This window comes from Delphinus delphis, chromosome 1, assembly GCF_949987515.2.
Source record: "Delphinus delphis chromosome 1, mDelDel1.2, whole genome shotgun sequence".
NCBI classification, from domain to species: Eukaryota; Metazoa; Chordata; class Mammalia; order Artiodactyla; family Delphinidae; genus Delphinus; species Delphinus delphis.
In genome coordinates this window covers 94,335,845-94,359,910 of record NC_082683.1, presented here as the reverse complement: position 1 = coordinate 94,359,910, position 24,066 = coordinate 94,335,845, and the positions used below count along the sequence as shown (strand labels likewise).

General features: G+C 40.0%; 1 protein-coding gene across 1 annotated transcript in view; it reads left to right on the top strand.

Moving 5' to 3' along the window:
* The window catches only part of VAV3 (vav guanine nucleotide exchange factor 3), a 395,580-nt gene that overhangs the window by 85,167 nt on the left and 286,347 nt on the right, over positions 1–24,066 (top strand). The gene's annotated exons all lie outside the window — the stretch shown is intronic.

Genomic DNA, 24,066 nt, shown 5'->3' with positions numbered 1-24,066 from the left:
GCTGTTTGAGAGTGACACTTCATTTGATTTTTAAGATGTAATATTTTTTATTATACATCTTTATTGGAGTATAATTGCTTCACAATGCTGTGTTAGTTTCTGTTATATAACAAAGTAAATCAGCCATATGCATACGTATATCCCCATATCCCCTCCCTCTTGAGCCTCCCTCCCACCCACCCTATCCCACCCCTCTAAGTGTAATATTTTTATTATAAAATAAAAAGCAAGCCATGGATTAGTTTGCTTGGCAATGGGAATAGATAGCACAAACTTGAAACAGAAATGTAAAAAATTTGATGCTGACATGCAGCAAGTATGGGGAAGCCAACCTACCCAGGGAGAAAGAAGGCGTGGGTTCGCTCTTGGTCACTTCGTGATCTGGACTTCAGCAGTCTTCTGCATCATCAGACCACCTTCCCGCTTAGAAGTCTGTACAAAAGGAAATGGGTATAAAGATATGGTTTTTAGGATTCCTCTTTCTCTGGCCAGCTGTGATTTAGTTGTCTTGAGGTCCAAAAAAGTGATGGAGGATAACATATGGTGATAGTTACAAGGAACTGAAAACCAAGCCTCCTTGTAAAGAAGTGGTGGCACATTTGTCTATGGCCATGAAGTGAAGCCATGAAGACAAAGAGCAATCAGAGAGAATCCCAGGTGAGGTGGACAGTCCTCTAAGCTGTTGGCCCAGAAAAATGCCTTAATAGCTTATAAAGATATCTTTTGCTGTTCTTTGACCTTTCCTCCTAGTTTTTAAAAAAAATCTTCTTTGATTTTCCTTTATTTCCTCCGTCTCTTTTGGGGAAATGAAAAAATGAAAAGTCTTGACTTTTTAAAGCTTTTCAAAAAGTTCTTCATTTTTTTTTTTTGTTCGAATTCGCACAAAATGGTGTTAAGACTGTGAAGTCATAAAAATTGTTTAGAAATGCATGGCTTTGTTTTAGTGGAATAACATTGCATGCTAGCTTCCTGCAGTGGAAGCTTTGTAGGAGAGTTGAGGTTATAGAAAGTTGAATATAAAGGAATTAACCGTATGCTTCTCATGGGTAATCATAGTTCTGGCTTCTTAAAATATTTTGGCAGTGGTAGGTCTGAAACAGAATTAAACCTGGAATTGTGGATAGAACTTGATCCTATATTTATCACTTTAAAATTACATACATTTTTGCTACTGCCAAGATTGGTGCAGCTATCTCTTCCGAACTGTATTTGACCTAAATGAACAACTGAAAATTAAAGAATTTAAGGGGCTGTTCCATAATTTACCAGTATTATTGCTACTAAGCATAATCTCTAAGCCAAACCACCAATGCCACCACTTATTGAACCCTTTTGATGTAGCAGATATCTTTTCAATCTTCAAATATATTTTTTAATCCTTATAACAACCCTACAAGGTGTACGTACCAGTATTATTTTCCTCCTTGTACAGATAAGCAAACCTGTGTCTGAAATCCACATATCTAGTAGAGATTGGAGCAGTGGTTTGACCCCAGATTTGACTGGTTCTCCACTGCTGCACAACAGAGCAAACATTCCCGTAGCCAGTACCCTGGACCAGCATGGGCCTAAGTGCTTTGCAAGTATTGACTCAATTCTTTTATCAGTCCTACCATGTAGGTTCTAGTATTGTCCCCATTTACAAATCCTAGATTGTAAGTGATGGATCTTGGACAATTCATGCAGTTTAACTTTTTTTTTTTTTTTTTTTTTGCGGTACGCAGGCCTCTCACTGTTGTGGCCTCTCCCGTTGCGGAGCACAGGCTCCGGACCCGTGAGCTCAGCGGCCATGGCTCATGGGCCCAGCCGCTCCGCGGCATGTGGGATCTTCCCGGACCGGGGCACGAACCCGTGTCCCCTGCATCGGCAGGCGGACTCTCAACCACTGCGCCACCAGGGAAGCCCCAGTTTAACATTTTTAAGTTAAAAAAAATGAGTAGGTTGCTAATTTAGAGACTAAGTAATTTCTGGGATTGTGAATATCAATTTTAGCAGGATGTAGACAGGTTAGTTTGTTTCTCTCTGTTCCTTGAGGTGTAATTAAATTTTTTCAATTAATTTAAAATGAAAAATATCTCTGTCTGCTCCCTGTCTGTCTTAATTCATACAAATAGTAAATCTAGGATCCATGTATACTTGGTACCATTTCACCTAGGAATATATTAATTGCAATAACAGTATCTAATTTTTTTTTAGCATTTTGAAGCTTGGAGAGTGTTTCAGATCACTGACCTCATTTGATTCTCATAATAGTCTTGTGAAGGAAGGAAGCAAGTGTTCCCAGTTTTCAGATGAGGAAACTGGGAGGTGGGGAGGTTAAGTGGTGACTTCAAGTTCTCCTTGCTTGGGGATGGAGCAGGATCTGGCGCTCAGGGCTTCTGACTTCCCAGCCCTCTGCTTTTCTTGTCCGCTGCCTACGTTTTGGACCTCACTCCTGTGTGGATGCTTGCTCAGGGAAAAGGATGAACTCACAGGAGAAACACCAAAGGAACATATGAAATTAAAAAGCACAAGTGATCTGTCACTTGGAATCTAATTATACTTTATCTTTAGAAAGAGAGGAAAGATTTAGGATACTGCATGAGTTATATTTAGGATACTGCGTGTGTTAACACGGATGAATGATAATTTTCCTTTTCATTAATGAGATAATGAAGAGCACACATCTTGGGTGCTCTAAAAGGGCTTATGATAATTTTGCCTTTCAGTGTTAACTTTAATTTCTAGTATTGAGCTCTTTACCCACTGAAAATAGGGTATTGATTTTAATTCAAACTCATATGGCAACAAAAATTAGAATAGTTCTGAACACTTTCTGTACTTTGGTTAAAAATCACGCAGGGATGGAGAATGAGTTTAGTAACTTGAACTCATTCAGGAGTCAGCAGAGAGAGGCCTTGAGGTTAAGTCTGACTCTCAGGATTGTTAAATACAGTTGGCCCCCTTGAACAATGGGGGTTTGAGCTGTGTGGGTCCACTTACAGCAGATATTTTTTCAATAAATACTACACGATCCGTGGTTGGTTGACTCTGCAGATGCAGAACTGTGAATACTGAGGAACCTTATATATGGAGGGCCGACTAAATTATACACGGATTTTTGACTGTGGGGAGGATCTGTGCCCCCAACACCTTCCCGCCCTCTGTTGTTGAAGGGTCAACTATGCTGAATAAGGTTCCCGCCAGAGGTGGAGTCCTGGCCTCAGCCTGCTGAGTCTTCTCCCTGCTCTGAGGTGGGAGGAGCTTAAGTGCCCTTTTAAGAGCCTTTACCGCCTCTCTCTGCCTTTGGGTTTATGTTTTTGTGTGATGCTGAAAAATCATTACTTTCTTACTTTTCAAAAAGATGGATCCTTTTCTGGCTTTCTAGTAACAACAAGAACAAAAAGTAAAATCTTATTAGTTGACCTCTCTGCTTGAGAAATGTAATTAAAAAAAAAATCCTTTCCCCCCAGGAATGTTAGAAATTATTAATTACTTTTTACGTTGCAACAAGATCTGTAAATTTGCGCACTTTCATGCTGCATATAAAGGATTTTCCGTTCCTCTGTTCAGATTGTCATTTTCTGATTAACACTTTTGTTGTTTGGAAACATTTCCTGCTGAGCTGTCTGTTGGCACACTTACAGTGCAGAAACACATGGGATTTTTCTTTAATGAGAACATTTCTAGTGAGTAACAGAAATCAGGCTGCTGCTGCTGTGCAGATGAGTGATGAAGTCAGTTCCTTCCCCTGGCAGCTCTAGGTGGATATAAGGGCCTACTTCCCGCTACCCACAGATATCACGTCTGTTGTTTCAAGTGTTGTAAAGCACCTGACAAGTGTAAGGTGATATGTTTTCTTGAATCAAAGAGAATCACAACTGGCTGAAGGTAGTTCCAGCTGGTATTAGTAGCGGTAGGATAGTTTCTATGTGTTCAGGTTCAGGACAAGCACTGTCTAAAGGAATTCAGAGCATTGGCTAAGGTGTGGCTCAAGGATTCAGGTAAGAACATTAATTGAGAAGGTGGTGTCGTGTTTTGGCTAAGAATAAGAACATGGTTTCTGAGTTGGATTGCAGTTTGCACTCCTTATGGCATGTGATCTTGCGCAAGCTACTTAATCTCTTTGAGCTTCAGTTTCCTCATCTATAAATTGAGGTTAGGTGAGAAATGAAATGATGTATGTAAAGTGCTTAAAAAGAGTATCCAGGTCCAAAGTGTGTAGTACTTGGTAAATATTAGCTGTTCTCACTCTTATTGTTACTATTATTACAACTATAATTACTGGTGTTAATGGGCTTCCGGTTCAGTGGTAAACATAGGAGTTGAATTTTGAATTGAATGCAAGAACTAATGATATTGGAGGAGCAAGCTTGGGAAATAAACTTTGTTCTTTCTACTGTGCTACAGCGTTAATCTATTTTATCCTGCATAGCTGTCTTTCTCCCTCCTTCTGTGACATTGGATCTCCTTTGAGAAAGCACCCTTTTCCCTTTTCCCTTTGCCAATCATGTAATTTGGGTGGTTCTTTTTTCTTTTTTTTTTTTTGCAGTACACGGGCCTCTCACTGTTGTGGCCTGTCCTGTCACGGAGCACAGGCTCCGGACGCGCAGGCCCAGCGGCCATGGCCCACGGGCCCAGCTGCTCTGCGGCATGTGGGATCCTCCCGGACCGGGGCACGAACCCACGTCCCCTGCATCGGCAGGCGGATTCTCAACGACTGTGCCACCAGGGAAGCCCAGTTTGGGTGGTTTAATCAATTATAATATCCCATCCCCTTGGACATAGTGATGAGTTCGGGGATGGGGCAGGTCACTCAGGACCTGTATGATGGTTTAAGACATTGGCAGGGCCAGTTTTGTTTTTGCTCTCCACCTGCCATGGAACTGTGTGGATACGAGCCTTGGAGGGGCTAGGGCCATCTGGGAACCACATGTAGTTTCAAAACAGACCCAGTTCAGTGAGAGCAGAGCTGAGAAGGATCCTAGTGGTATCATGTGAGGCTGGACTCATGCTCTGCCCAAAGCCAAATACATGTATCTGTGGATTTTTCTGTGACATGAACCAAGACAGTCTTCCTTTTCTTCTTCCTCAGGCCAGTTTTCCTTACTTTTTCCAACCAGTAGTGAGAGAAATCTAAGTGAGTCACCTGGTTTTGTCCATCACATGATTTCAGTTGTGTAGATAGGTTAACCTTTCTTCTGTTACCAACGTTCCACACAACTTGGAAACCATTCTGTAGTGTCTCCATCTTCTGTCATATACAGAAGAGGAGATACGCAGAGTCATAGAACATCTCTGTTTTGCAGCATGTAAATAATTACATAGAAGGGCCATCGAGCTTCGTGGTAAATGCTTTCTCTTCCTTACCTTTGACCCAAGGAGTATCATAGATACTCTTCAGATTTGGAAGAGGCTCTGAGTCATCAGGCATCCTTCCCATGTTTGTCTGTGCTCTACAGGGTCAAGAAAATGGGCATGCATGCCTCTGCAGATGAGAACTCACTTCTTCCTGAGGCCCCCAGCTGAGTATATATATTTGGACCCTACAGAATGATTTGAAGATTGCCTTAAAACTTCAGCGTAAAAAGACTTAAAGAGGCTGCTAAATCCTTCACCTGGAAATGAATAGGGCTTCCTTTCTTCTTCAATTTCTGTCTCATCTGTAATGCCTTATCATGTCTTATGAGAGTATTTGCTCGGGATGTGTCCTTTATGTGTTTCCACTTTTTCACCCTTCCCAGCCTGAATTGTACACCTCAGGGTACATGTAGAAAGAAGGGTACAAGGACCTGTTCCTGCTCAGTGTGTACTAATACCCCAGGCCAGCTCCTCAGCACTTATACCTGGATGACTGGGTAATCTCCATATCCTCATTCCCCGCTTCCAGTCCTATGTGTATATTGGGAAGTGCACCCTCCAAAGTGCATTTCGTTGCATCCCAACACAGTGAAACTAGATACTTGAACATCTGTAATGATTTCCTACTACCTGTATATCTCTTGGCAATCTACCTGGGCTTTCCTGGTTATAAGAAAACCCTCCCAACCAAAGGCTCCTGAGCTTTTCTTGGGCATGGGTGGCCTCAGGGACCTCACCGTGGCATGGTTTGAAAGATCCTTATTGGCTACTGCATGAACGTTGATCAACAATTAGAAACATTTTTTCTCATATCCCTAGGTACCCAGCATGAATCATTTGGTATTTTTTTTATAATTATTTGTTTGATCTCCTACTCTTTTTAGAAGTTTGACATTTCTCTCTGAAAATATTTCCCATCCTAAATTATTCAGGAGTCTCTGGGGCTTTTGCGGTCATTTGGGCCCTAATCAGTCTTGCTTCGAAGCACCATGAGAAGCTCGACCTCCAGTCGATGGCCCACTAGCCTGGTGCTAGTGAAGACGGGCCCTGCTTGGTGGTGCCTTTGACAGCTCTGATACTGGCGTGCCCCGTTTAGCCCCACACTACCCAAGCCTGCTTCCCGCCTTCCCCACAGCATTTTAGCCTCAGCATTGAGCCTGGCCAGGCCAAATTTCTCTAGCTGTGTAGCGAATTCTGTCTAGGAGCTCCTGATATCCTTTCCTGCCAGTGATCTAGGGTCAGGGCCTCCTTAGGCAGCCCCCACAGGGGTACCAACTTTCATTCTCAGAGCAGCATTCGGGATCTCTGGTCTTTCGTCCAAGGCGGCCCTGGACTTGCCCTGCAAATCAGCCAACTTTCAGCCTCCAGCAGACAGCCTAGCAGGGATACTGTGAAGAGTCAACCTCTGTCCACCCACAAAGGCCTCCTTTACTTCCCCCCCCTGAGCAGTAGGTGGCTTGCCTATATTTACATAACTAAGGGAGAGCTCTCCATGGATTCCTTCCTGAACAAAGAAAGCTTGTGCCAGGGCCTCATTTGTGTCTATTTAAGCTGAGACCCAGGAAACAGCTTCTAGCCTTCCCTAATGTGTATGTCTAGTTGGCTGTTAAGACAATTTCTGTGTCATTAGCAGTATTCTTCTCCTTTGCTTTTGGACAGAGCTGACTTTTTAAGCAATCTCTACATCGATTTCACTCTCTTTGATAGTATATTTCACAGGGGTCCTTAATACTAGGCAGATTTCCCCACTCTTACCACGTTAAGAAGCTGAGCCATGCAAGGCTCATTCTTTATACCTTAGTGATTATTCAGGCTCATTTTTTGGTCTGCTTTCTAACTGCTTTTGAGACAGTTCAAAAAAAATGTCACTGTTCTCTAATTTTAATACAGTTGAAAACTTCTAGAACAGCATTTCCTAAGCAAGCCCATTGTCCTGAGAAATGTTAATAGTCTGGGGAAAATATTCTTGTTCAGATAAGTTTGGTAAACACTGCACGTTACATCCTCCCTCTACCTATGGGATATAGCATGATGAAGGCACTGAGAAGTCCTGAAGTGAGGAAAACAGTTAAACTTTTAATTAATCTAGGATTTCTCGAATGTGTATGTGAGTAGCAATTTAGATATCCCATGATCACATCAAACTCACTGTGTATAAAACTGGACTACTTTTTTTTTTCCTCTTCAAACCCATTTCTATTTGGGTAAAGCTGTTCCTTTGTTCACTCTACCAGAAAGTAAACAGTTAAGGCCCCCATCACAAGGGTTATTGAAATGTCTCCCAAATCTGACTTCAGGTTTGAATCACTCCAAACTCATTTTCGGAGTAATATTGCAAAAATGCAAAGCTGATCGTGTTGCTCAGATGTTTAAAACTTGATAGTGGATCTCTGTTGCTTATAACAGAATAAAATCCAAACCCTTTTCAAGCCACACAAGGTTATTCATGATCGGGCTCCTTGTCTTGCTTTCCTAGCTCCATCACCCTCCTTGTTTCAGTCCCACCAAATTATCTATGTTGTCGTCATTCTCCAGATTAATATTTATTAATACTGTTTTCTTTGCCTGGATGCCCCTTCCTCTCCCTATCCCTCACCCCCTCATCTCCAGTGACTTAAAGATCACATACACACACACCACTTTATCCAGAGCTTGGGCTTTAGTTGATTCTTGGATGTACTGAACCCTCCTGGGCTGACTCTGCTGACTTGTTCCTGCCCATTCCCTTCGTTCTAGCTGGACCTTCGTCCTCCTTCTGTGTCCTACAGATGTGTGGCCTTGGCACATTAAACAGGCTCTCTTCCTCCGCTCCTGAGACTTTGATCTCAGGTTTCACCTTCACCTGGGTTTCGCCTTCCCTGCCCATAGCTCCCTATGTGGGAGCAAGGCTGCTCAGCTTCTCAGAGCCTCCATGTTTTGATCTGTATGATGGCCCCAATGACGATCCCTACCTCACAGGATTGTAGTGAGGAGTGTGGATCACATCCTATGGTAAAGCAGTTGCCACAGTGTCTGGCAGAGGCTCAGTCAGTGGTAACTTCTCCTGAGCAATTCACCCATCGTTTCCTTCATTCTGCAAATGGTTGCATGCTTCCTCTGCTGGGCATGTGCCTAAGACAGGAGGGAAGGGGGCAGGGCACAACCACTAAAAGAATGCCACAGTCACTGAGGACACAACAAAAACTGGTTAGAACCTACTCAGCCCAAGGTGGCGGAGGATGGAGCCTCATTATACACTCATTGTAATACATTAGCTACATGACACACCCGCAGGTGCCAAGATATTTCCAAGGCTGCCCATAAAAGGCCAAAAACTGGGTGGTAGCCCAATTCCTGGAAATCCCTGCCCTTTCCCCAAAATAGTTGCAATAATCCTCCCACGCATTAGCCTGTGAAATTACCCAGCCCATAAAAATTGCCACACCTCAGGGCCCTCACCTCCTGAGACAGACCGCATCCTGCCTATGGAATGTGTATCTCTGCTTTCACTTTACTGTGGCTCACTCATGATTTCTTTCCTGTGCGAAGCCAAGGACCCTCACTTGGTGCCTGTCCCAGGGGTTCACGTGAGACCTGGGACATGATCATCTTCTCATGCCCCGTTTTCCTGCAACCTCTTTACAAAGGGTATTAATAAATCCACTTCTTGCCTATCACTTTGTCTCTCGCCTGATTCCTCCTGTGCCGAGGCACAAAGAACCTGAGCTTCCTTAAGTCCTGAGACAAGCTGTGTGGTTTTGAAACAGGAGGGAAGGGGGCAGGGCACAACCTTTAAAAGAATGACATAGTCATAGGACATGACAAAAACTGGTTGGAACCAACTAGGTCTAAGATGGTGGAAGATTCGATTTCCAGTGGACCTTGAGCCTCCTCATATGCTCATTGTAATACATTAGCATCTAAATGACACACCCACCAGTGCCATGACATATCTGAAGCCAACCAAAAGGCATAAAAGTGGGCGGTGACCCAATTCCTGGAAATCTCCGCCCCTTCCCCAAATAGTTGGAATAATCCTTCCACTGATTAGCTTATGAAATTACCCAGCCCATAAAAACTAACCACATCATATTTTGGGGCCTCTCACCTTCTGAGATGGCCCACACTCTGTCTGTGGAGTGTGTTTCTCCCAAGGCCGTTCTCGCCTTTTGAGACGGACCACATTCTGTCTATGGAATGTGTATCTTTCTAAATAAATCCACTTCTTACCTATCACTTTGTCTGTCACTGAATTCTTTGAGATGTGAAGAACCTGAACTTCATTAAATCCTGAGACCAGGTGTGTGATCTCAATTAAAAGACCGTGGGTTCAAGTCCCACGGTCTGGGTTCTGGCTGGGTTCCAGTCCTGGCACATGGGTTCAAGTCCCATCTGAGTTGTGTGGTTTCAGTTTCAGTTGGAAGATTGTGGGTTTGAGTCCCAACTGAGGCGAAAATGGGTTCGAGTCCTGGCACATGGGTTCAAGTCCCATCTGAGTTGTGTGGTTTCAGTTTCAGTTGGAAGATTGTGGGTTTGAGTCCCAACTGAGGCGCACCTGGGTTTGAGTCCTGTCCTAAGTCAGAGACTGAGGGTTCGAGTCCCATCTGAAGGAGTATGGTTTCATGGCCAGTGCTGCTTAACCACTGTGGACAGGTAGTCCCCTTCCCTCAAGATGCTGTTTAAGTTCAGGAAACAAAACAAGTAAAACATAAATAAATAAGATAATTACACCCAGTGATAAGTGCCATTAAGGAAATAAACAGTAAAATGATGAACGACTGGAGGAAGTTGTTACCGAACCAAACTTCGGTCTGCTCACCTGCCTGCAATAAACTCACTCTACGGACACCTGGTTGTGGTGAAGGAAAGTGCAGTGTTTATTGCAGGGCACCAAGGGAGGAGTCCAGGCAGCTAGTCCTCAGAACACCGGGGACTCCTTGGTGGGATTCAGGAAAGCATTTTTAAAGGCAAGGTGAGGGAGGGGAGTCCCAGGGTTTGTGCACAATTCTCTGACTGGTTGATGGTAAGGTAACAGGGCTGTGTGAGAGGGGTTGACATTATCACCCATTAGGCCCCGGTAGGCTTAGGGGCTACATGCTCATGGTCATCAAGTAGTTAATGTCTTCCATTTGGTGGGGTTTTTGCATCTGTAAAACTACTCAGGAAATGTGCATCAGTTACCATTATATTATCTAAGTACTTCACAGAGGGGCTAAAGCAGAGGATATGGGGGAGGGGTCTGTCCTGGGAAGGCCCCATAGAGTCCTGCTTGGTTACAAAAGCCACATTAGGGTGGAACGAAGAACCCCTTTGAAGTACTGGAGACCCACTGGGAGAAGGATACCAGTACTACTGCCTATTTATTCACACTGAGTTTTACATAACTTGTAAAGCACATTTTAACTAGATTCTGGTCCCACCTCTTCCAGCAGAACCCTTTGGGATGGTCCTTTAACTTGACATTTTGTCAAATCTAAAATCCCTCCTAATTCTAAAATGCCACTTATTGGTAAAAGAATATGTACACATAGTATTTCATAAAGTAATGTTTTGCTTTGATAGTTCTTAGTTGTGTAATCCTCTCTGAAAACACCTAAGCTTAGGATTTTTTTTTTTTTGCTAAGGTCTACTTTATTTTCAATAATATTGACATTCCTTTAAAATTTTGAGAGTTATGAAGACTTAACTGTACATGTGATTTGGAGAGATAAAGACGTTATAAAGAGATAAAAGCATGATAAAAAAATATTGCTTTGATTTTGCATCCTCTCTTTGTATTGCTATAAGAATGTTATTTCCAGAAATGGAAACCTAGTTTGAGAATTGAAACTCACCTTGTCTTTGCTGTCTCCAGGGTTCCTCCTGAAACTAAGACTGAATCTTTGGGGTAGGTTTTTTTTTTTTTTTTAAGTTCTCTCTATTAGATTCCTAATATACATGTAAATATTCACACAGATATGGGTTAATAGATATACCAAGATAAAGTATATGTATCTACAAACATGTTGTCTGTAGTAACTTATTTAATGAACCTTATGCTTATAAGTGTATGCATAAACATAATTCATGATTTTTATTTTGCATATATTAAGTACTGTATAGCTAGACATTGCAATTTCTATCACATGATGACATACCTGAACCTCATTATACTTTTAGTTAATGTTGTTTATATGTAATTTAAGCTTCTTTTCTTTTTTAATTCAAACAGTCACAAAAATTATAATCATACTCATAATTTAAGCTTTTTTGAAGAGGCTTTTAAACCAAAGTAGCAAGGTAAAGGAATAAGACTGTGTGTACTACTCAGCATGCATTTGGCATGCTTTTAATCCTTTTTTTTTTTGGCGGTATGCGGGCCTCTCACTGTTGTGGCCTCTCCCGTTGCAGAGCACAGGCCCCGGACGCGCAGGCTCAGCGGCCATGGCTCACGGGCCCAGCCGCACCGCGGCATGTGGGATCTTCCCGGAACGGGATACGAACCCGTGTCCCCTGCATCGGCAGGCGGACTCTCAACCACTGCGCCACCAGGGAAGCCCTTTTAATCCTTTTTAAGGAATGCCCCCACACTGCAGATTATATAAGTAATTAAATAAATTATTACAATATGACATGCTAAATGCAGTAATTGACAAAAGATGGTGTGGAGGAAGTCAAGGAAAGGGATCAGCTCATCCTCAGTGTGGTTAAGGAAGGCGCCTTAGAGTTTATCCTCATGCTTCATCTAGGCAAAAAAAATAGGAGGCACTGCTGCTGACTCTTATTTATTAGGCACTTACCAGTGCCATGTTCTTTTATTACCATTGTACTCTATCCTCACAGGAACCCTATGATGTTGGTATTTATCTCCATTTTATGGCCAAAGAAACAGGCTCAGAAATATAAGAAAAAATCATAGCTTGTAGGTGATGGAGCATGGATCTGAGTCAATGTCTAACTTCAGAGGCCACAGTCTTAATGATTTTACTGCGCTGCTTCCAAGCAGAAGTGGGGAAGCATCTTCTAGATTGAGGGGCCGTTAAGTAGGCAGATATAGAAGGGGGAATCCATCTGGAATGTTTGGGATTCTGCAGAGAGTCATCCTAGCGTGAGTTAGGATGCAACTGGGGTGAGCTGCATCTCGAGGTCCCACAGAGATTGGGGCCATGGTGGGAGGGCTCTTGAGTCTTGAAGGGTGTGCATTGATTCTGATGAAGGGCGAGTGAGTGGTTTTAGCAGAGAGACAAGAGATGACCCACTGTGCACTTGAGCCAAGCATTCCGTCAGTTGACGGGGGAGGCTGTACTGGATGGTTGTAATGGCAGCGGTTGGAAGAGCAGATGTGAGACCCAAGCAGTGTGGTTGAAAAGTATGCAGACCTTTACTAGAGCGACAGCAAGATGGGCCAGAGTTTGAGAGCTTTGTGATGTTTAGGAAGTGATGTGACCCATGAACGGGTAAGGATAGAGAAGAGAGAACATTGACTCCTGAGCTGCTCCTGGATGACTGGAGGGGAAGTAGAGTTCACTGCAAGGGGGAAATAATGGAGCAGGTGCAGCTGTAACTTACTGTATATGTGTGGGTTTAATGCAAAAGAATTCTAATGGCATTTCTAACTAACTTTCTGTAGATGTATTTTGCAACCCAGTAGGTATTTTGTCTGTCTTATTTTTCAAAGGTCTTTTTTTTTTTTTTTACTATATTTGACCATTCTAAATTTTCCCTGTATTTCACTTTTGATGTTTTTTTCACTTGCTGATTATCTAGGGGAGGCTTAGTCTCTGGTAGAACACTTAAAAACCTTTTTTTTTTGGCTTCATGATTTCTTTTAAAAATTGAATTTTTTGTAATAGCAAGCTTTCTAGGAAAAGTGTCTGCATTTCCAAGGCTGTGGCAAATACACGCAGATTAGTATTCACATTCTTATTCCTAGCTTAGCTGTTGAGCCATGTCCCATCTCAGCTGTGTTCTGGGATCCTTAACCCTGTCACATTGGTTTAAAGGTCGGGTACAGTTTTTCCAAGTTACATATGGAGTTCATTGAGTCTAATTTGCTTTCAAACAAATTGTTATTGTGAGTATGACAGTTGAGAATTCCACAAGGAGAATTGGTTAACCCCAGTGCATGATATCATAATAGCCTGTACAAGCAGCACGTGATGCAAAACCCTTGGCCTTTAGTCCTCAACTATTGAGCCTGTGTATTTCTTCTCAACAGGATCCTCTAGAAAAGGAGAATGTCACTTTCCATCTTTACTTCTCGCTGGTTTTTTTTAATGGCTTACGCACATCTGTAGGAATAAAGGAGTGCTGGCATTTGCTTTCCCTGCCCAGGGAGCGGAGCGTGTGGGTGGAGCAGGATGAATGCTCTTGTCTGCACAGGGTTAGCGGAGGAAGTGCGCCTCAGGAGCATGACGGGCCCCAGAAAACAATAGGGAACAGTGCTTGGCAGTCACTGCAGCTGTGTGGAGTCCGGCCACACAAGCTTCCTCCGGATAGTTTAGTATCTGAGTCACTTGTTTTCCACCTAAAGCACCTGTGTCTTTGGAGGACTGCATTGGAGAACTATTGATGGACTAGGGGCCTTTCTCTGGTTTGCCTCAGTGCCCATCCTCGTGCCCTCTGTGTGTGAAAAGTCCTGCTGAATCAACATAGTGTCTGAGGACTCATAGTGTCGGGACAAGCCAGGGCGTAGAGCAGTCAAAAATCATCGGGTTAGAATGAATGAATGGCATTTAAATCTTCTGGAGTATTCCCCTGGAACTGTGTGCGTGTGTGCACACGGTCAGTTTCATACTAAATGTGCTTCGTGACCCTAGGAAGGCTTTATCTTGCTACTTTCTTCTTACGTTTCTGTGTAAAGGGTATAGGATCGTGCTTGCTGCTTCTGAGTGGGCAGGTACCTTGTAGGTAATTTCTACTCTTGAAGTTGTCTTTTTAAAGTAGCTGCCTACTCATAATTCATCTTAGACAATGATCACCTTAGAATGGTGGTATTATGATATGGGAGGATATAGTGCACCATTTTTATTGGTTTGTCTAGGTCAAGTTTTGATGATGATTGATAGCATTGGCATTGGATTGGGTAAAGTAATAAAAAGAAAAGTTGCATAGAAGGCCAGATTCAGATTAGAATTAACTCTGTCTATGAAGTTTAACATTCCTTTGCTAAATCCCTGCTGATGTTTTTCTAATAGCCTATTCAGTTTTGGGGAGGAAACAGCAGATGAATGTTTATTTATTACTGCCAGATGATGATGTACAATTTCTTAGGGAACTAGTAGTTGAAAATTTCAGAGCATTGTAGTGAAACTACTACAAAATATGATAAAAGGGAGATGATATTAATTAGCATTTGTTTTCCAAAAGATCACTAAGGGTTTTTCATGTTTGTTGTAACTTGGATTTTGGTCAGTAGACTGCCCCTAAGATTTTCATAAGAAAATAGATATTTAGGTAGATAAATAAGCAATCAAACACATATATCCTTTTTCCTATACTGTTTTGGGCCCATAGTTTTACTCCCTTGTACAGTATTTGGAAAGTTCCAAGTGAAGGCCCAGAAATTCCCTAAGAAGCAACAATTCCAGTTATAGATAATGAACTATTTAGAAAATCATCACTAATGATAAATCATAGTCTACCTACATTTTCTAGTTATTGATCCTGGAGCAGCATAGAATTAATTTATAAATATTCTGTAGGAAAATCCTTCAAATACGTGAATCTGTAGAAAAATCCTTCCAATACGTTAACATTGTTTTCATGCTCCTCTGTCTTTTCTTCTTTAAATGAAATAAGCATAATATCCTCAATTCCTTCCTTTTTGTTTATAACCTGCTCACGTTTAAGAATAATTTGAGACACCTTACCATGACAACACATATAAAACAGAGCAGTTAAAGATTAAAACATTGAAAATTGAAAGAGATTAGAAGCTCTTTTGAGGAAGGGACACTGTCATCATACCGGCTAGTTTGAGGATTGCATTTATCTCTCAGCTGTCCTGAAGTCAAGGAAAAAACCCAATAAATGAAAAAAGTGAGCTTTTGAATTGGCCTTAAACCTTTGTGCCTGGTGGAATTTGGAAAAAAACAGAATAAGCCCATGAATTAAAAAAATATATATTAAGGAGATAATCATACACACAGAAATGTATCAATAGAAAGACCACTACAGTGATCACACTCATATATCCACTTTTCAAAAGTTGTTAACATTTGACCATATTTGCTTCTTCTAGTATTATTATATAAACATAATTTCCTATTTTTCCTGAACCATTTCAAAGAAAATTAGAGGTAACCATCATGCATTTGTCTCCTAAATATTTCAAGCTTTATAAGGCTATTTCCTATGTAGCCATAATAATCTTTATTGCACATAATATGAATAATACTTCCCTAATACCACTAGACCATATCTCTTATTATATCTGGACTATACTCAGATTTCAACAGTTACCCCTAAAATATCTTCTATAGCTGGTTTCTTTGAACCAGGATTGAATCAATGTATTTGGTTGTTGTCTCTTAAAGAAAAATGTTTTCTTCAGTTTTATACATATTTTGTTTTGTGTTTAATTTTCTGATAACCTACCAAAGGTGATGATCATTTCTGATGGGTTTTTATTGGACTAAAACTACTGTTCTTTTTTTGATTGAGAGTCAGGCTTGAGTTTTCTGTAATCTAGGGCATTTTTAAAAGCCTTGGCTGCATTCACTAAAGGAGGGGCTCAGTAAATGTTTTCGTTAGAATCAAATAACTTAAGTCCAATAATGGTAAACAACTTGCAAGTATTTTAGGACTGCTATTATGTACCAAGCTCTGAAACAACCATCCGGCATTATTCAATATATTTTTATATAGAGTTTCAAGTACAGTGAATATACTGTTGTAGACAAATAGATTGATTGGTAAAACATGTTCTTTTGTCAGGAAACTCAAGAATCCTTGAGAGAGTCATGGGCACTTGAGTTCTAAGATTTTTATCTGGCTCAAAAAATATTATCTAGAAAGGATTTAAGCCATTCTGACCTTGTCAAAAATGTCAGTGTTCTGATACAGCCCTGCGTGAAAGAATCCTATACTTTCAAGAACATTTAGAGAGTTGGATGTCATATTCCTACCCATGGGATTTTATTTCCATGGAGAGTTGACCCAAATATTATTATGTATGGCTCACAATTCCAGGAAATTCTGATAGAGAGGTTTCACTGTTTTTATTTTTCCTTGCATGGTATTATATTTAAATTTTTCTTAGATTTTTAAGGAATGTATTAAAATTTCAAAAGCAATAATTTTGAGGACTAGATTAGAGGAGAATAGAATAGTTCTTAGGAAGAACTTATATGTCAGTGGTACCATATGTCAATCTCAAAATAAAGGTCATGTTTTAGTCTTATCCCCTTAGTAGCAAAGAAATGGAAACAAGGGGATTTTCTTATAACTGGGTGGATTTCCCCCCTTTAATTTAAATTTTATTGTCGTTATATTAAGAGTGAGTTACTACATTGACAAGAATTACCAAAATTTAAGTCATAAAATTTTGGACTTCCTTGGTTATCCGGTGGTTAACACTCCATGCTTCCACTGCAGGGGGCATGGGTTCAATCCCTGGTTGGGGAAGTTCCACATGCTGTGCGGTGTAGCCAAAACCAACCAACCAAAAACAAAACCAAAACCAAACAAACAAAAAGTCATAAAATTTTATAAGCATACCTTCTTCATTATAGGGCCAGTGTACTTGTAGTTTATTCAGGATAACCCTTTGTCTTCCTGTGTTATTACACATCATTTGTTAAATACATAAAACCTATTCCTACTTTGAGTCTTGTCAGTGATATAATGTAATAGTTATATCCTTTTCTTTTCCATGAAAAATTCCCATGTAATCCATACAATCTTATTTGACATTCTTTCTGTCTCTAGTACCAGCTGATCTAAAAGGAATCTGGAAAGCATTCTTCATTCTGCCTTTAGGAAGTGCAGCACAGTGTTTGGTAAACACTTTTTCTGAGATGAGAATCAAGCACAGTCAGTCAGTAATTTCCCCCCTTTCCTTCTGCATTCATTTTGAATAATTCATGAAAAAAGATTTTAGTTTTGTTGCAGAAAAAAAAAAAATACCACAATGCCCAGATGTGCCAAAAAAAAAAAAAAAAAAAACCCCACAAAATACCCGCAAGAAGCTTTACAGCAATGAAACAGCAGTTGAAAAAGTACTGAAATATAAACTCTTCTACACTTGATATCTTCCTGTTCCTAAACCTTCACTATTCATTATGATGGAAAATATGTTACTAACTTTTAAAAGATTCAACAAAATCCCTAGTTTAGGGATTATTATTTAGGATTTCTAATAAGAATAGTAAAACAATAGGGATGATGCTAATTTATTATTACATGTCAAAGGAGATACGCTTTTTTGGGGGTGTGTGAGAAAAGAATAAAAGTAACACATTAGCAATTTAATAATAACAAGGCAATCTTTACCTTCGTATATAGCTCCTCTTTAGTGCATATATTTATATCAGTGAAATACAAATTTGATCTAAGTGAATATAGGCATATAGGGTGATTAAAATATGAAGGCAAGCAGGATTTCAGCAATGATATCAGCTAATTAACCAAGAAAACCAATTTATCTACTTTGTACAGTTTCTGAGAAGATTAAAACAGATAATGTTGTATGTAAGGTCTTTACTATAATGCCTGACATGTGAATGTGTGCTAGAAAAATGTTATTGATGAAATATATGTTTAAACATAATTAATTGGACAGAGGCAGTTCTTTTTGTATATTTACATATTGTTCCTCTATCCTAAAATGAAACCTTTCTTTTTTTTCCCGCATTCGCATAATTTTTATTATAGTATATTGTTATAATTCTTCTATTTTATTATGACTTATTTTTTTCTTTCTTTTTTAAAAAAATTAATTTATTTTTTGCTGCGTTGTGTCTTCGTTGCTGCACATGGGCTTTCTTTAGTTGCGGAGAGCAGGGGCTACTGTTCGTAGTGGTGCATGGGCTTCTCATAGAGGTGGCTTCTCTTGTTGTGGAGCACAGGCTCTAGGTGTGTGGCCTCAGTAGTTGTGGCACGCCGGCTCGGTAGTTGTGGCTCATAGGCTTAGTTGCTCTGTGGCATGTAGGATCTTCCCAGACCAGGGCTCGAACCCATGCCCCCTGCATTGGCAGGTGGATTCTTAACCACTGTGCTACCAGGGAAGTCCCCAGGTGCCTTCTTAAAAACCGTTACAACCCAAGCTTCACCTTCAAAACAAACATGTTATGGCCAACACGAATCCCTGGCAGAGGCCTTCCAATACCCCTTCTGCAGGTTCAACTCATTAGGTTCAAAATATAGATGATTTTTTTTTTTTAGTTTTTTTAAAAATTGAAGTATAGTTAATTAAAGATGTTGTGTTAGTTTCAAGTGTACAGCAAAGTGATTCAGTTACACACACACATATATATATATATATATATATATATATATATATGCTTATTTAAAAATTAGCAGCAGCAGCTACCTTTGTTTTTGGAAGATTTTTAATCGCAGTTTCAATTTCATTACGTGTGATTGGTCTGTTCATATTTTCTGTTTCTTCCTGGTTCAGTCTTGGAAGGTTATACCTTTCTAAGAATTTGTCCATTTCTTCCAGATTGTCCATTTTATTGGCATAGAGTTGCTTGTAGTAGTCTCTTAGGATGCTTTACATTTCTGCAGTGTCTGTTGCAACTTCTCCTTTTTCATTTCTAATTTTATTGATTTGAATCCTCTCCGTATTTTTCTTGTTGAGTCTGGCTAAAGGTTTATCAATTTTGTTTATCTTCTCAAAGAACCAGCTTTTAGTGTTATTGACCTTTGCCATTGTTTTCTCTGTTTCTATTTCATTTATTTCTGCTCTGATCTTTATGATTTCTTTCCTTCCACTAACTTTGGGTTTTGTTTGTTCTTCTTTCTCTAGTTCCTTTAGGTGTAAGGTTAGATTGTTTATTTGAGATTTTTCTTGTTTCTTGAGGTAGGCTTGTATTGCTATAAACTTCCCTCTTAGAGAAACCTCTCTTTCCACTACAGTTTGTATTTGCATCAATTTGAGATCAAAGTTATACATTTAACTTCTCTGAGGAACCAAATACGTGAGTGATGAAAACATAAAATGCATAAAACGTTTACTACTGATTGCTCAGTAATAACCAGTAGCCATAATTCATAACCCATCTTGAAGTATATTATATATAGCCTGAACCATATGAAATTGCTAATATTTGACGAAAATTGCAGTTTGTGTGGTTTAACATAATATTTTGGCTCTAGATGGCTTATGAAGAAAAGATGATTGTTTTAAAATGAGGGCTGTCAGTGTAGACGATGTTCATATCATCTTTGTATAGTTCATATTTTCTACATGCCTTTTTTTGGGGGGGTGTAAAACTAGAACCAAATGAGTATATGTTGTAGCAAGTGTGGTTTTCCTTTAACATAGAGGGGAACTTGGAAACAGTAACAGTATTGCTTCTCTTTGTGTAATAGAAAAATAAAATCTTGGAATTAGTCAGGAGACCTGGGTTTGGTGTAATAAAGAGTTCTCCAGTTCTGTCTCTTATGATTGTTTGCCTTCTCATTTGTTACATTATTTCTTGGCTAGTCAACAAAAATTTAGTGTTGATTCTTTATTTGGAAATCCAAATTATCATAAATTGGGCTTGCTTTTAAGAAGCTGTGTGTATTAATTAACATAAGATCTGTATTCATCTCCCTGATTCTTTGTGAAATTTTATTGCTCTTTTGATAAATGAATATACATTTGTAATTACTGCTTAATATTATGTCTGCCCTACCAGATTTTAATTCCCTCAAGAATAATGATTTGTAGAGTCAAAGATAGGGAGTTAAGTTTTCTTCTAAGCTTTTTTTTTCTGGAAAAGAAAAAATATTCTAATATAGGAATTTAGGATAAGAACTGTGGAAAACATTTTTTGCTGTTCCCCATGTTCACCAGTGGTAACACCCAAAGTAGTCCATATCTGGCATTCTTTTTAACAGCACATATTTTGCAAGTATCAAAATATTACTCTGCTTCAAAGGGTGGTATTGAAACAAACCCTGAAAATCAATAAAGAATATGTTATAGGTCTTTGAAATCTTACGCAAATATATCAAAATCACATGCAAATAAATTGATAGCTTTCTGTTCCATGTAATTGTGTCACAGTCTTTGAGCAGATCTATTAAGAGCAAATCTAATGATGATTTATTATTTTTTGAAGATAAACGTCATGGTTGCAGGGAAAGGTAATGACATAAGTTTATAGATGTTCCCTGTACTTAATTCTATTTCCCTTGATCAAGTGGAGAATTTGAAAGTGATAGTTTTTCCCTATTAAGCATTTAAAAATCATCTAGGCTAATCTTGTTCAGATTATTGAATATTTTAGTTTAGTAGTCTTGTCGCTTTGGCATGTGATTTTAGAAAGATAATTCTCAGACTGTTTGTTGATTACCAAAACATGGGGAAGAATTCGTGGCCATTCTTGTAGTTGATTACAAGGTTTTCTGTGTCTGTCATCTCGCTCCTTAGCTGCTCCACCTGGTATCATCAGTGTCACCTGTGAGCTTGCTGTGAGTGTGCTCGGGATCAGCTGATGCTCCAGAAGATGCTCTAGGCTCTTCTTCCATTGTTCCCTAGGTGCCTCTGTGGTTCCTGTCAGGAAAGGCTGAGGGATACCACCAGTGAAGCCTTGGAGGCCCAGCTGGGCCATTGGAATCCCTCAGGGCAGCAGAGCCACACTGTATTATTGTGGGCAGAAGTGGAAGGATACTGCCCTTCTCAGTGCTCTCCACTTTTCCCCTCTCTTGTAGTCTGTGCCCTCTCTGGGATCAGCAGATGTCCCTACAGTAGAGACGAAGGAACAAGTGAGCACGTTATGCTATTGTGGGACCTCCTCCCTCTGTGTGTGGGAGACCTGCTCTTGAGTCCTCTTTTTTTTCTTTCTGGTTATATTGTCATTAGGATGAATTATTTTTCTTTAGGTTCCTCAGCAGTTAGATTTATGGTGAGTCACCTACCAGTCATAACAAGGAAGTCAGGCATGGCTGAAACACAAAGATTTGGTGTAGGTTCTAGCAATAACACAATCCCTGCTCCTGCTTTTAAGGAATTTACCGTATAAATGGAGTTTTAAAATACTGTGGATTTCATGAAAAGCCTTCTTTGTGACAGACACTGTCATGCTATTCACCAAACCTGTTTCTTCTTTTGGGCACATAGCTATATGGCATTTCCCAGCCTCCGTGGCAGTTCAGTGTGGCCATGTGACTGCATGTATGTGGGTAGAAGTAATATTTACCATCTCGAGGCCTGGCCCGTAAAATCTTTCTAACTGCCATCCTCCACGTGTGTTTGCTTTTTCCCATCTACCAACTGAACATAGAGGTCCTTGAGGCCTTAGAGGATGGGGAACCCACAGAATGTATGGATACAGGGTCCCTGAATCATTATGTAGGGGAAGGCTGCCTGCTGACCAGGAACACTCGGATTATTATGTGAACAAAAATAAGCTTTCAACATGTTAAAACACTGAAATTTGGGGGTTTGTTTGTTACAGAAGTTAGTGTTACACTTTCACATCATTTTCCAGTAGTTCTCAACCTTTTTCACTCTCACACACCTGAGAGATGAGGCACTTACATCAATATTCATGATCCTCTATGGCAGGGAGAAGATGTTTTCAAGATGCGTAGAGAAGTCACTATAATCACATGTTGCAGAAAAATTGCAGAGAAATGCCGTTAGATTTAGCAGCAACTAGACCACTGTTAGGACAGTTGCAGTTGACTGGGGGTGGCAGAAGACCCAGTTGCAGGAGGATGAAAAGTGAGTGGTAGATGAGCTCGTGGAGACAGTGAGTGAATATATTGACTGGAATAGATTCCAGCAACATAACCATAGGATTGTAAAATTCATGGAAAACAAGAGAATTGTTTATTGTTGAAGCCATTTGTGGAAAGAGCCAAAGGCGAGGATCTTCACTGACATGATGGTAGGTAACCATACATCTGTGTTTGCCCAGGGTGAACTTGGTTTATGCCTTTAACCCAGCATCATTAATACTGCCTTCATTCTTAGTGGTGGGCTAGTTTGGATAAAAATATTTTACAGTCACCCCCACACTTTACAGCCTCATCTGAGTACAAGAGTAGCTGTTAAACACATAGAAATTTAACTCATAAGTGACCATTGCATCTGTGGAACTTTTTTTGTTTTTTTTTTTTAATAGATCTTTATTGGAGTGTAATTGCTTCACAAGACTGTATTAGTTTCTGTTGCACAACAAAGTGAATCAGCCATATACGTACACATGTCCCCATATCCCATCCCTCTTGAGCCTCCCTTCCATCCTCCCTATCCCACCCCTCTATGTCATCGCAGAACACCGAGCCGATCTCTCTGTGCTATGCTGCTGCTTCCCACCAGCCAACTGTTTTACATTCAGTAGTATATATATGTTGATGCTACACTCACTTCACCCCAACTTCACCCTCTCACCCCATGTCATCAAGTCCATTCTCTATGTCTCCCTCTTTATTCCTGCCCTGCAACTAGGTTCATCAGTACCAATTTTTGTTTTTTTAGAGTCCATATATATGCATTAGCATACGGTATTTGTTTTTCTGTTTCTGACTTACTCCATTCTGTGTGACGGACTCTAGGTCCATCCACCTCACTACAAATAACTCAATTTTGTTTCTTTTTATGGCTGAGTAATATTCCATTGTATATATGCGCCACATCTTCCTTATCCATTCATTTGTTGATGGACACTTAGGTTGCTTCCATGTCCTGGCTATTGTAAATAGTGCTACAGTGAACATTGTGGTGCATGTGTCTTTTTGAATTATGGTTTTCTCAGGGTATATTCCCAGTAGTGGGATTGCTGGGTCATGTGGTAATTCTATTTTTAGTTTTTTAAGGAACCTCCATACTGTTTTCATAGTGGTTGTATCAATTTACATTCCCACCAACAGTGCAAGAGGGTTCCCTTTTCACCACACCCTTTCCAGCATTTATTGTTTCTAGATTTTTTGATAATGGACATTCTGACTGCTGTGAGGTGATACCTCATTGTAGTTTTGATTCTCATTTCTCTAATAATTAGTGATGTTGAGCATCTTTTAATGTGCCTCTTGGCCATCTATATGTCTTCCTTGGTGAAATGTCTATTTAGGTCTTCTGCCCATTTTTTAACTGGATTGTTTTTTTTTTTTGATATTGAGCTGCATGAGCTGTTTGTACGTTTTGGAGATTAATCCTTTGTCGTTTCATTTGCAAATATTTTTCTCCCATTCTGAGGATTGTCTTTTTGTCTTGTTTATGGTTTCCTTTGATGTACAAAAGCTTTTAAATGTAATTAAGTCCCATTTGTTTATTTTTTATTTTATTTCCATTACTCTAGGAGGTAGGTCAAAAAAGATCTTGCTGTGGTTTATGTCAAAATGTGTTTTTCCTATGTTTTCCTCTAAGAGTTTTATATTGTCTGGGCTTAGATTTAAGTCTTTAATGCATTTGGAGTTTATTTTTGTGTATGGTGTTAGGGAGTGTTCTAATTTCATTCTTTTACATGTAGTTGTCCAGTTTTCCCAGCACCACTTATTGAAGAGGCTGTCTTTTCTCCATTGCATGTTCTTGCCTCCTTTGTTGTAAATTAGGTGCCCATATGTGCATGGGTTTATCTCTGGGCACTCTATCCAGTACCACTGATC